Genomic DNA, 13,639 nt, shown 5'->3' on the forward strand with positions numbered 1-13,639 from the left:
GTTTCCCACTTGTCTCCACTGAGCAACATTCCTCCCATGAGGTCATGTACAGTTCCTAACGGTATTCCAAATGACTTTTCAATGCTTTTGGCACCTAGTTCTTATGTATTTAAGCTTGGACCCATGAAAACCAAACCGAACACAAGATACAATACAAAGACCTCAGTTGCTCTACAGAAAAACGTCTTTGCAATTCTTCTTCCCTTTTCTTCAGTCCAACCTGTCTTACCTACCCAACCATTTTATAACAACCACCCCCACCCCCCCAAAAAAAATGGAGGATAGAGAGTAAAACATTTTCACTGTTCACCAGGGCACTGGGAAAGTACTGTTTACTTTAAAATTCGTGCTTCAGTATCTGGCACATTGAACACTCTGCTGTTTCATTTTTCTGACTGCCTTAATTACACTTGCCAGGCTAACATCTGTGGATTGCAAGACTTTACAGTTAGAGGAGATGGAGAGTATGTGTTGAAGGAGAAGGAGGAGGAGGAAGGGGAGGAGGAGGAGGAGAAATGAGGAAGAAGGAAGAGAAGAAACAAAAAAACCAAAAAGAAACAAAAATCTTTTTCAGAGAAGAACACCATCTTGAGAGAAAGCATACAATAGTATTCGCACCTTAAACTTCCACCCACCCACTCATCACTCCAGGATTCTTTTCCCACAATTTAACCTAAGAGATGGAATCATCGCTAGTCCAGATTGAGGCAAGTTTGACAGCTTCAGGGGTTGAATGGTGAAAATTTAGTAACAATCTGCCTTTCTCTGAGTATTGCTAAGGCAATGGTGTTCCCTGGCCAATTCAAAAATCAAGTGATGCCTAAATAAACTACAGCACATTCTTGCCTACGGCTCTCATCCAATAGCCAAAGCAAGGTGCTGCCAGAGGCTGCTGGTCCTGCCTGAGTCTCCTGCTAAAACAGTCGAAACACGAGTTTGTCATTCTACAGCTGTTCCTTCTAGAAAGAGAGGGGAATTGGGGCAAAAATATGTACAGTTATAGGGTAAAAGGAAGAGGAGGAAGACAAGAAGAGAGGGTAACTGTCTATACAACGTGGTGTTTCTATGAAAGTGGTCATAACAGAGGCCAAATTGGGCATCACTTTTATAGGATTATCACACCTGGGTATGAATAGGCTGAATTTAGTATTAATCTGTGAAGAGGATCTTCCCTGTGATTTTTATTTCAATTCTCCTCCTATTCCTTCCCTTTTGTTGAATGGTACCATGAATATACTGTACTAGTCCCAACCGGGTATAATTAGCCTCTCAGTTTCCATTGCCAGTCTGTCACAAGTTCTGTCGCTGAGAGTTCCCAAATCAATACCTCTCAGATACAGCTGAGAGTTCTTCTACATAGCCACTGGCCATTAGTGTAGCTCAAGTCATCACCATCTTCTTTGCCTGGATTAATGGACTGTCATCTCTCCCTCTCCTTCCACATATGCTCTTGTCTCTTTCTAATCTATCCTATAATCAGGATGGTCTTTCTTAAATGCAAACACAAACATGTCACTCCACTGCTTAAAACTCTTCCTGGCTCCCTGTTGCTCTTATACTACAGCTCAAACTCTCATCATGGACTTTGAGACCCAGCCTCTGCGGCTTCTGCCCAACTCTCTCTCACTTTTTCTCTTCTTCCTCAAAGCACTCTATGCTCCATCCATACGAAATTCTTTGTACTTCCTCTAACGTACCCAGTTTCTCCCCTGTCCCCCTACTTGCCTCCCACCTGCCCTTTAAGCTCTCTTCTGGCTGCTTGAGATCTTCTCATCCTCCCTTCCTTCTCCTCCTCCTCCCCTTCTTCTTTCTCCTCCTCTTTCTTCTCATCATTTGCTAACTCCTACTTACCCTATAGTCCTCAATTCTGGTTTCACTTCATCTGGATAAGCTTATTTGCCCCTGTGCCTTGCGAATCTGTGGTAAGTGCCCTTCCTATAAGCTTTCTGAGAACCATCACTTTCTCCTTTGATAAAGTATAACATTCTATATTATAATCGTTTGGTCACCCATCTCTTTCCTACTCTCCACACCTGTCCCCCAACCCACAACTACATACTCCAAGATCAAGAAGCATGGCTGTTTTGTTCACCATGACCCTAGCACCACACACAGAGAGCATATATAAGGGATTCAAACTGTCAATTAGTCAATTAAAATATTCCACACTGCAGTAGTGAAGGTAAGAAAAGTCTCTGGCTTATGTGTTGCTTTGCAAAGTTTTCCTATTTAACCCTTGACCACTTATATGTGGTTATACTTTAGCAAAAGGCAAATGCATTGGAGCCACTGCATAAAAAGAAACTGGGATAAAAGATGAACACCGCAAACAAAGAACTTACTTTCCTACACAGTTGTTAGAAGACTCATTTTTTTTAAACAAGTTATGGAGGCTTGATCCTTTCTTTAGACTATTCTCAGCTTAAACTATTAATAATTATCAGATCACAGTTGGCTGAGACCAGAATTCTTGAACCCTCAACCTCCTTCCATAACCACAGCGACCCCTAGTGGTTCATGACCAACTTACCCGTTAGACCCAGTAGTAACTCCTTGCCTAGGGTCCACGATAGGTTTAGACGCTCACAAAAATGTTTCAATGTCTTTTAAAAGCAGAAGAAAAATAAACTTATAGGTCAAAAATATTTTAAAATATAATATCTATCTTTATACCAATACAGTCATAAAGTATGATTTTTAATACTTTTTATGGAGGAAGTGGGTCAATGAAATCAATAGTGCCAAATGCATGAACATCGTAACTTCAGTCCTGCTAGGTGCCTGGGAAGTGATACGGGCACAGAGGACAAGGAACTGAAATCATCTCGCTGTATTGGCGCTTTGATGGAGCCCTTAGTCCTGGTGAGAGGGTTGAACCACATGGATATTCAAAAGGATTGCTTCTGTTCCTCTGGCCTAAGGCCTGTATAATGAGCTAACTGAGGCTTCTCTCACTACTTTCCTTAGGTTTTTACAGGAACTCTAGGCAACCCACCAAAGGAAATTAGAGTATGTCGTCCCCAGATATGCCTCTTTAACAGAAAAATTCTTTTTTTCAAAATTTGAAGTTGTATTTGGCAAGAATAAGACATAGCTAAGGACAACATTAAAAACAAAGTAAACTAAATCAACAGAAAATACGGGCAAGCTTGTTCTGACTCCCTCTTGACCATTCTAGGCAAATGAGAACTTTGTGGGTAAGAGTAAGAGCAGGCAGAGTAATCCACACAGCAGATGGCTCCAATCCAAGTCAATTTATGTAGGTCACAGTTTCCCAGTTCAGTGCTTTTTCTAGGCTATGATGGAAGAGATAATGTAGATATACAATCGCATGATTTACTATCTACCCTGCCTTCAGCCAAAGTCAGGGAAGAAACATCATTATGTGCAGTGTTAAGCCCAGAAGCTTTCAAGCTTAGGCTCAAATTAATTTTCTTTTTTTTTTTCAGTTTTTAATTGAAATTCTTTCCTTTTCATAACTTTATCATTTGCCTTTAGCAAACCCCTCCCCTAACTTACTCAGGAGCTGACTTGAACACATATTTCTCTATCTCCAATTATTACTTCACCTATATTATAGTACTGTTAGCATGGGAAGGAGGCCCTGATGCCAGGGCAACCAGGAGTGCATACGTTCAGCCTCAGTTGGGCCTTCTATCCTAATTGACCAAATTCCAACTGTGTTCTTGACTCACCTCAATTTTATAGACATAAGAAAGTAAAACTTTCATAATCCCTCTGACTTCTTACATGTTTTATATGTATCTTCATAAGGCCCTGGTGACCTGTCTTTTCTCCTGAATTCATTAATTTAATTCATTTATTTATACTAACTAATGATGATATTCAAAGTATTTATAACAGACATGGTGTGAAAAGTACATCAGAATGGAGATATTCACCAAATCAGAATGTATACTAGCTGTAGACAAGAACTGAACCAGAGCATACTAGCCACCAACTGGTACAGTCTGTAACTAACCTCCATACCTTTCCTTCCTGCCGTCAAGCAGACTTCTCTGGTCAGTTATTGAACACTCAATGTCCTGACTGGCCATCTGATACTATCACCAAATACAACTGAGTAAGAATTAGGTTTTAATGTGAAATTCATCTGTGACTTTTATATCAATACATAGTTACGATGATTTTTTAAAAATTGTTTTACATATCCCCTTCATAGGAAGAAAGACACTGTGTTAGAAGATGGAGAAGGATGTTAGAGGCACTGCATGTAGGAAGAAGTAAGGTATCAGATGATGCATAATCGCCTCCTAGTGGAGGCAGGCGTGGTCCCATCTGGCAGTCAGCAGTGCTGGCCCTGCAGTGTTTCTGGCTCTCCCCCTTCCAGGTCCATGGTAGGACTGTACTTCCCAGCCCCATTTTGCTTGGGTGGGGTCAAATAACTAGCTCTGATAAGAGAGTTGTGAGCAGAAGTGATGTATGTCACTTTTAGGAAAGATGCTAAATTACTGCTGAGAGCCCTGGGAGCAACTTGCAACATTCCACATTCTAACTGCTGTTCCAGCTTTGATCCCAGAGTTGGGGTGACCTGAATTAGAGCCCTCCAGCCGGCTCACAATGAAAATGTAGTGTGTGTAAAAAACAAATTTCACGGTCTTAAGCCATTGAAATTTTAGGATTTGTTACTGAGACATCCTCTAACCTATCCGGACTGATATATTTTAGTTTTAATATCTTATCATTGGAGGCTCCTGTTTAGTGCCCTCATTCTGAGATAGCTACTTCAGTAGTTTTTAACATGGAGTCCATAAACTCCCTGTTATTGTAAACAAAATTTAGGAATCTAGGGAAGAAGGTCCAGAGTGTTCATCAATTTATCCAAAACTTGTTTAGGAAATCTTTCCCTCCATCAAGATCATAAACTTACTAAAAGGAAAATGAGGAGAATGCTAAGTTCCAGCTGAGAGTGGTGCTTCACTGGTTTGGAAGTTTCAGACAGGTGAACTATCTCAGTGGAACCTAAATTTCATAAACAAAAGGAGTGAACTTTTAAATATGAGTCATGATGTCTATAAATTGGCAAAGAAATTAAGAAGGCATTTTAATAATTCTTTCAATATTCAAGCTTTGAGTGAAAATGAAGAACAATCATGATGATGATTGTTATAATTAGCTGTAATTCTTCAATATAGTATAAAACAGGAAATATAATTAATAGCTAATTAAAGTAAGACTGTTAATGATCATGGTTATGCTGTCTTTCATTTGCTAATGATATTTCACATTTCAAAAAAAATTGTTTTGAGTCTCAAAATAGTTGTATACTAAAGCATTCTTTCTCTTGGGCTGAAGGAAGCAATTTAACTCTGACAGAAATTGGTTTGAGAAGAGTACACAATTTAAATTACTGACTCCAACAAGTAATGGTTAGGTGTTTTCTAAGAGAGCTGACACAAAAGAGAAAGGCCCAAGTGTTGAAAATAAAAATGCATTCGGGACCAAAAAAACAAAAAGAAAAGAAAGAAAGATAATGAACTTATTCTCCTATGTTATCTTCTAAGAGTTTTATAGATTGCTTAAACTCTTTATATGCAATTATGATCAAACTCAGATAAATCTTATTCAACTCTCAAAAGGCTTCTATATGAAACTGTATGAAGCTGACAAATCTGTACGGAGACTCTTTTATAACCACAACTTTTACAGGATGATTTTTTCCCCTTTCCTCTTTTCTATCTTGCTCCACTCAGCATCAGAGAGCCCTTATCCACTGTCCATGAAGTTGGAGCAGTTGGGTTCAGGTACACTTTAACCCTGAGAGTAGCTCCCTTTGGAGACCCAGCCTAGAACGGACAGGTTCTCTGAAGAGTTGCTCACGTGGGGAGGTGACTTGGCCTTGGCTCCTGTTTTCTCATCTATGAGGCCTCAAAAGGAAAGCTCAGGTTTGCTAGAATTGGCAGCTAGTCCTCAGGGCAAAACTGTTTTTGTTGCTTAGTGTTTTTCATGCATCTTTTGTGCTGCATTTTCTTTTAAAATTTTGCCTAGAAATTTCTTATCTTATTGTCATTGTGATGTGTGTAAGAAAAGAATATCTGTATTTTAACCATCATATTTTATTGTGTTCTATAGAATATTTGGTCAGACTGAATGAATGTCTTATGTATCAAGTTGGCCAGGCTACAGTACCCAGTTAATTTATAAAACACTAATCAGGTGTTGCTGTGAAGGCATTTTTGTAGACGTGGTTAACATCTAACATCAGTTGATTTTAAGTCAACTTAAACTTACCAATTGTCCTTGATAAGGTAGATTGTCCTCATCTAATCACTTAAAGGCCTTAAGAGCAAAACCTGAGATTTCTCAGGGAAGAAGAAATTCTGCCTCAAGACTCTAATATCAACGCCTGCATGAGTTTCCAGTCTGCCAGCCTGCTTTTCTTATTTCAGACTTGCCAACCCTCACAATTGCTTGAGCCAATTACTCAAAATAACGTAACATTTAATAATATGTGTGTGTGTGTGTGTGTGTGTTTCCCTGGAGAACCCTAACTGATGCACTGAGCTATCTTATTATTAACGAAATTGAAATCCTCCCTAACCTGTGTTTCTCTGTCTCTCTTCTTGGTATAAGCTTATGTCTGTCTCTGTTTCTCTACACAACATCCTAATTTTGTTTCACAGAAATGATACGGTTTCAAATATGTCTCATGAAATGTATTAAAGAGTTTTCTTTTCTGATTTACCCCTTTATTTCTCTTTTTTTGGTTTTTACTTTTAAAATTTTAATGCAAATTTCTAATATGCTAATATTTGGTTTCATCTTAAAGATCTAGAATTTATTTATTTCCATTATTTTAGAAATAAGATATGCATCAGTGTGTATATATACTACATATACACCTATGCTATCTACATTAGCATATGGAAACACATATGTACATATATATAAAGTCAACGTTTTGAACATGATTCAAAATTTCTATGCCTGTTTTACATCAACTTAATTTTTTTTTTGTTTTACCATTTGACTCCCTTTACCCATTTCTCCTACCCATGGCAACCACTAATCTGTTCTCTGTATCTATGAGTTTATTCTTTTTACCCCACATATAAGTGAGATCATAGAGTACTTGTCTTTCTGTCTGACTTATTTCACTTAGCATAATGCCCTCCAGGTCCATCCAAGCTGTTGCAAATAGCATATTTCATTCCCTTTATGACTGAGTAGTATTCCATTGTATATATTTACTGCAACTTCTTTATTTATTCATCTAAAATTAATATTGTCTCTTTGTCTAAAAGGTATAAAAGCTTCCTGTTCTTGTTACCTAATTCTCTTGAGAAGCCCCATGCACATATAAAAATGTAATAAAAGTTGTATGCTTTTCTCCTGTTAATCTGTCTTTGTCAGTTTAATTTTCAGACCCAGCCAGGGACTTTTTCCTCCCTACACTACTTTACCTCACCAGTTGCCAAAATAAAATCATTTCCATTACTAGAAGTAGCTAACAACTAGTCCAATACCCAATCATTCAACTCTTTATGTGCAAACAGAAGTATATTAAATAATACTTCTCCCCTCAGATGGACCCAGTGCTTGAAGTCAGAAGCACATCATCCATGAGTTCACGCACACAACTACCCAGTCCTTACCCTGGGGCAAGTCGGGCAACCTGGACAATGACCTCTCCAGACCATGGGCCTGGGGCACGATCTCAAAACACTCTCGAACCTAACTGGAAAATATAGAATACTCTACCATGGCATGCGAAAAGTCACACACTTCAATCACAGAAGGGCAGTGTGTGCACACTATAAAGTATAAGCTTTCTCATATTCTCTAACATGTAAGGGAGCTATTGTATATAGCAAAAATGCTTCACCTGGGGAAGTTTACTAAACTGTAAATGTTCAGAGATGCATCTTGAAGAAATAGAATCAGGTAAGTTATAAAGCATAAAATATGCAACTATTACCTCACTGTAAGATTGGTTACTAAAATCTGCCCCCTGGAAATGTACATCCAGGCTGACACCTGGACTGACTGGGCCACAAGCAGTCAGCCAATCGGAATGCAGAAATCCCCTGACCACCTGGAATCCACAATTAGAGAATTCTTTGTTTAGATAACTAAGCTTTAGCAGTATTTGATTTTACATTCTGTAGGCAACAGATACCAGATAAAAATTTGAATTTACCCATGGTTAGAGACTACAAATAACATCATTATAAATAGTACAAAAATGTCCAACAGCAAAGGAATTGCGAACAGAGTATAACTGAGATGAAGACTGTGTTCCCACTGTGGTAAAAAACCTGCAAAAGTTCCTTGTTTTTTCAGAATAAAACCCAAGATCTTTACAACGGCCCACACAGCCCCTACCGTCTGGCCCACTTCAGCACTCTGAGTGCATCTCCCTTGCCTCTCTGCTCCAGGCACTCACCTCTTCAGTGCTCCTCAAATAATGCTCCTGCTGCCTGGAAGTCTCTTCCTCAAGATACATGCTGGGTTACTCCCTCATATCCTTCAAGCGTTTGCTCTAAAGTAACCTTCTTAAGGAGGCCTACCCTAAAAATGTAAACCACGTCATTTATTACTCATATTGTTTATGGTCTATCTCTCTCTGCTAGAATCAAAGTGAAGGGCAGGGACTTTTCCAATTGGTTCATAGATGGTTCCTAAGCCCCTAGTACAGGGCCTGATACAAAGGAAATGCTGGATGGTAATTGGTTGAATGATTGAAAAATAAAAATTAATTTAACCATATAAAAAGACCAAAGTGAGTAATTCTGGAAAAACATAAGAAGTATTGATGTGATTTAATAATTTTTCTAATGACAGAAAAATTAAATACATCTGATTAACACTTTGACAGGAGGAAGGTGCTCTTCCAAACTGACATATCAGAGAACTTCAGAAAGAGATGATAAATATCAAGGATTGTCTACATTGGCTATTGAATATACTGAGCTTAATCTGACTTAAAATAATTGTAGATTCCCTTAGGACCTCAGTATGTGTTAAAATTACAATTAGAATCTTATTTTTAAAATAAACAATCATGATTCTTTTATAATGGTGTATTTTACTTACATAGTTTTCACTCAGGGACATACTAGCTGAAGAGTTAGTGAAAAAGTCTTGCCCAGAAACTGACATTTCCTCTTCATATCCCCAGATTTAAAGATCTTTCTACCACAAATCAATTTAGGAAGTGCAAAGTCACCACATTTTGTTGAGAAGGACGAACACAAGCATGATGGATGCTGATTTGGCAGAGCTGAAAAGACGTTAACTTTTCAACCTTTAAGAACCTAATAACCACACTGCTCCAAAAAAGTTTTTGCATACTACAGTTACATGTTGAGCTCCCCTCTGTGTCTGGGAGAAGCCATTCAACAATTTCTAGAAAAGCAGACTGGTACTTGGAAGGCTCCAGTAATAAGAAGCAACTTCCTTATCATTGTACTTCCCCAACAGAAAGAATTCTCAAATCCCTACTTTATAAGAAGGAGTTCTTCCTCTGCCTGGAGAGAAGAAAGCTACAATTCAGCAGATACAATTGCAGCACTTTTTGAAGAGAAAGGGCTGCCCAAATCCAACGAAAGCTGTATGACAGTGGTTATTCATATCCCTTGTGTGTGCAAGCTTGCTTCACGAGGGAAAGAACTACGTCTTCTTTATTCCTGTATCTTTGATGTACACATGGTTGGGTCTCATCAAATAGTTGTTGAGTGAATGGATGGTTCAAAAACAAAAGAAGCAACCACTGCTCTCTAGCTTTAGGGTAGGACTACAGCTGAGTGCTGAGTACCTATTTCTTTTCATTCTAAGCACACATATTTACTTATACTGTCTTTTTTTTTTTTTTTCATTATTACACCCCATAAATGTTTCTTGAATTTTTTTCTAAATTTCTTACTTTTGTCTTTTGCATAACTTAATTCTTTTATCTTTTCACTCATTCAACAAATACTTGTTCATCCTGAGCTGAACTTCCCACTTCAGGGAAGAAAAACAAAAGAGCAAATGCCTTGGAAAGAGACGTGGGTCTATACTTAACTCCGCCAATCTTTGGAAGTGTCCTCAAGCAAGCTCCCTGACTTCTCCCCACCTCAGCAATTAAGTAGGTAATCTACAACCATACCTATTGCAGTTGACTGTTTGAGGGCTAATTGAGATCATGTATGTATATAATAGGCAACTGATAAGTGTTCATTGTCTTCCATGATTCTATTTCCTACTAAAAGGTGGGAAATTTAATGACCGATGAGCAAATCCAGTTCAAGCTCCCAGAAATTAGAAAAGGCACAGACAATGCTATATGTCATCAGACTCCACTGTGTTTTCCTCTGTGAACGCAGAAACACTGAAATTCTCAGATCTCCTTTTAGTCAGTGGGTCATTAGAATGTAACAGAAGTGACGACATTCACCACTTCCAGGCCTAGAGCCTAAAAAGAAATCTTCCAGGCCTGGTCCCCTAACTGAAGTCCAAATGCAGAGAATCCAATGGAGGACTCCAAGACCCTACATGATATAGCAGCATGGATAATAAGGAATCTAGGGCCCTAAATTACTGTGTGGACTAAATCCTTCCACCCCCACTGACCTGCAACAAACGACATGTAAACTGTTCAGTTTGGGAGTTGTTTAATTTTTATGGCAGCTAGCCTAACTTGAATAATTCATCACACAAACCGCCGAACTGAGAACTTAGAAGCAGATGAATAGTTTATCCGTTCTCTCACTAAATTTCTTGGGAGCTGAGGCTGGGTCTTAACTTCCTGGTACCCTACTCAACACTTAGGACAATGCTCTATATAAATTAGTTGCTTATTATCTATGTGTAAATTGAACATTGCCACAAGATAGGACTAAATACACCTATACTTATACTGACACATACATATTTTAAATGAAGTCCACCTTCTACACTCTGGCTATTTTAATTTAAAATATAAACCTATTTCCTGAAATCATTTCACTTTAGGGAACAATCAAGATAGGATGACAATTAAAATAGTAAGTAGAATATGCTCCCTGTTTCCCCATGTCACTTGTAGGAGGAGGGCCAGGGTGGGGAGGAGGAAGTTATAGGAACAAGCAAGTATATAGGTAAGAATCCTAGCTGTGTTTGAATATTAAGTTCTGAGATATCAAATCCCTAACACCTTCCTGTCCCACTGAGTCCTGGAGGGGTCAAGGGTCATTTTTTCCTTGAATTATAGTCTCCAATCAATTCTGTAATTGCTACTGTCACTTCCATTCTTTCTTCCATCAGACTTACTTGTACCATTGCTGGCCCACTTTTTAAAACATTCTCATAGCTCACCTTTGATGAATTTCTCTTTCCATGACCCAGGCATCCATCCCCAAGTGTACAAGTATTTGACAACTAAGAAACAGATTGCTAGTTCAATTTTTATGACCCCTTCCCTGATGGAACGTGGGACACATTCCCCTAGAGCTATGATAGAGTATATTTTTAAAATGATATTCTCAAAAACATTTCTCCCCATAACAATCAAACAGTATCTCAAGCCTTAGGGACAGTTGTCAGCTATCTCCAGATAAATTTCCTACCTAGAGGTGACATTTTCACCAGAAACCAGCAATCAACATCTGTCTTTATTATTTAAATGCCCTAAACCTGGTGTCTTGGGTACCTGACAACCCCAAAATACTCTCCCCACTATTTTTTAACATAAATATTGTTAAGTACATCGTATATTCAGAAAGCTACACACAGCACAACTATCCAATTCAGTGAATTTCTTTGCTGTTGTTAGTTAGTGGGCCAGTTAGTTAGTTTGCTTTTCTCAAGTCTTGGAAACCCCTTCACAAAAAGGAGTTTTGATGTCACTGATATTCTAACATCTCCGATGTCAGCAGGAAAATTCTCCCCATTCCTCCACTGCCACTCACACATGCTCCCCACACACTTTTGCTACATGATGAATGAGAGTCAGCATCGGTAATCTATGTCACAAAGGAGCTTTGAAGATTTGATATTTAGTTCACACCCTTGCAAATTTGGATTTTAATAAAGTAGCACCTATTTACACAAAAGCATCTCAGGGATGGAATGCACATTGTCACTGTGCACAATACTCTGAAGAAGAGAGATTTGCATGCTTCACTGAAGTCATACTAATGATGGATTCTAGAAATGGTGAGGAAAGGTGAGGAGTGGAGAAACTGGCCTCACATCAGACCAAGAAATCCTTTCATGTGTCTATCCACATTCATCGCCAGCTGTGCTCCCTCTCAACACTGCCTTCAAAAATCAAGAGGTAAAGAAACTGGATTTATAGCTGGACGTAAATGTGCATATAGCCAAATCTTTCCTGCCTTCTCAAGCATATCCAAAACATGTCCTTAATTAAATGCCATCAAAAAATGGAAATTATTTCAAAAGGTAGCATTCCAATGTTCTTTTTTTTTTTAATTGAAGTACAGTCAGTTACCATGTGTCAATTTCAGGTGTGCAGCACAATGTCCCAGTCATGTATACACATGCATATACTCATTCTCATATTCTTTTTCATTAAAGGTTATTACAAGATATTGAATATAGTTCCCTGTGCTGTACAGAAGCAGCTTGTATTTTTTTAATCTATTTTTATATATAGTGGCTAATATTTGCAAATCTCAAACTCCTCAGATTAGCCCCTTCCCATTCCTTTTCCCTGGTAACCATAGATTGTTTACTATGTCTGTGAGTCTGTTTCTGTTTTGTAGATGAGTTCATAGTGTCCTTTATTTTTCTCTTCTAATGTTCTAAAAGAAGACAGTTGTGCCCATGTTCAATTCATGGGAAAGCGAAGGTAACGGAAAAAGGAAAACACACTCTTAGAATTATTCTTTCATGACACAAAACACATTCCTCTTTTTTAATCTTCCAACTTTGGATTTCATTAAAATATCAGCCTTTCATTTTCCAAAAGTATCCATGAACTTGGTCTATCTATCCTATCTGTAATCCTAGAACTGTCCATTTATCTTCAGACAGAACTGTAATTCTTATTTAAAGGATGCTATGAAAATTCCTTTTTATTCCATTCATAACTAAGCAAAATTTCACTCTTCACTTTTTTCCCTCTTGCTCTATATTCCCAAAATTAAGGGGAACATGATAAGAGAGTCTGAGATAGGCTTTATTTAGATGGCAAGCTATTTTTTTCTAGAATGTTGTTGTTCCTTGTGTCACTTTTTCTCTTTAAATGTTGTCATTAATTTTTCTTTTTTCTTTTTCTTTTTTGCCCCCAAGTAGTGACTACACTTTAAAAAAAATCTCAATCAGAACCTGACTCTACACATGTATACCATACCCTCTCCATACCACCCTACTGCAGCTTCTTTGCAGAGAATAGTTGTGCTGGCATTTCTTAACTCATTCACACTGCTGCTGTAGGGTCTGAAAATATGGGTGATCTGAGCATTTGGGGCTCTAAATGACTGTCCTCTTCTGACATGAATACGGATATGTCTAAATTATTTAGGTGTCCCTGACATGTTGATTTCACTGCTCTCAGATAGAGTTAAGTGGAGCCTCTTCTCCCACATATTTATTGTAAATTTTTGTCAAAAAGGAACTGTCTTCTGACACAAGTAATCCTATTTCACCATTATTTAGGTCTAAGGATGAAACGTGTCCAGCGAGCCTTGAGTGA

General features: G+C 38.2%; 1 protein-coding gene across 1 annotated transcript in view; it reads right to left on the reverse strand.

The window, feature by feature from the left end:
• The window catches only part of LOC105091261 (cytochrome c oxidase assembly protein COX18, mitochondrial), a 74,177-nt gene that overhangs the window by 19,223 nt on the left and 41,315 nt on the right, over window positions 1-13,639 (reverse strand). The gene's annotated exons all lie outside the window — the stretch shown is intronic.

The sequence above is a fragment of the Camelus dromedarius genome, chromosome 1 (assembly GCF_036321535.1).
Source record: "Camelus dromedarius isolate mCamDro1 chromosome 1, mCamDro1.pat, whole genome shotgun sequence".
Taxonomy (NCBI): domain Eukaryota; kingdom Metazoa; phylum Chordata; class Mammalia; order Artiodactyla; family Camelidae; genus Camelus; species Camelus dromedarius.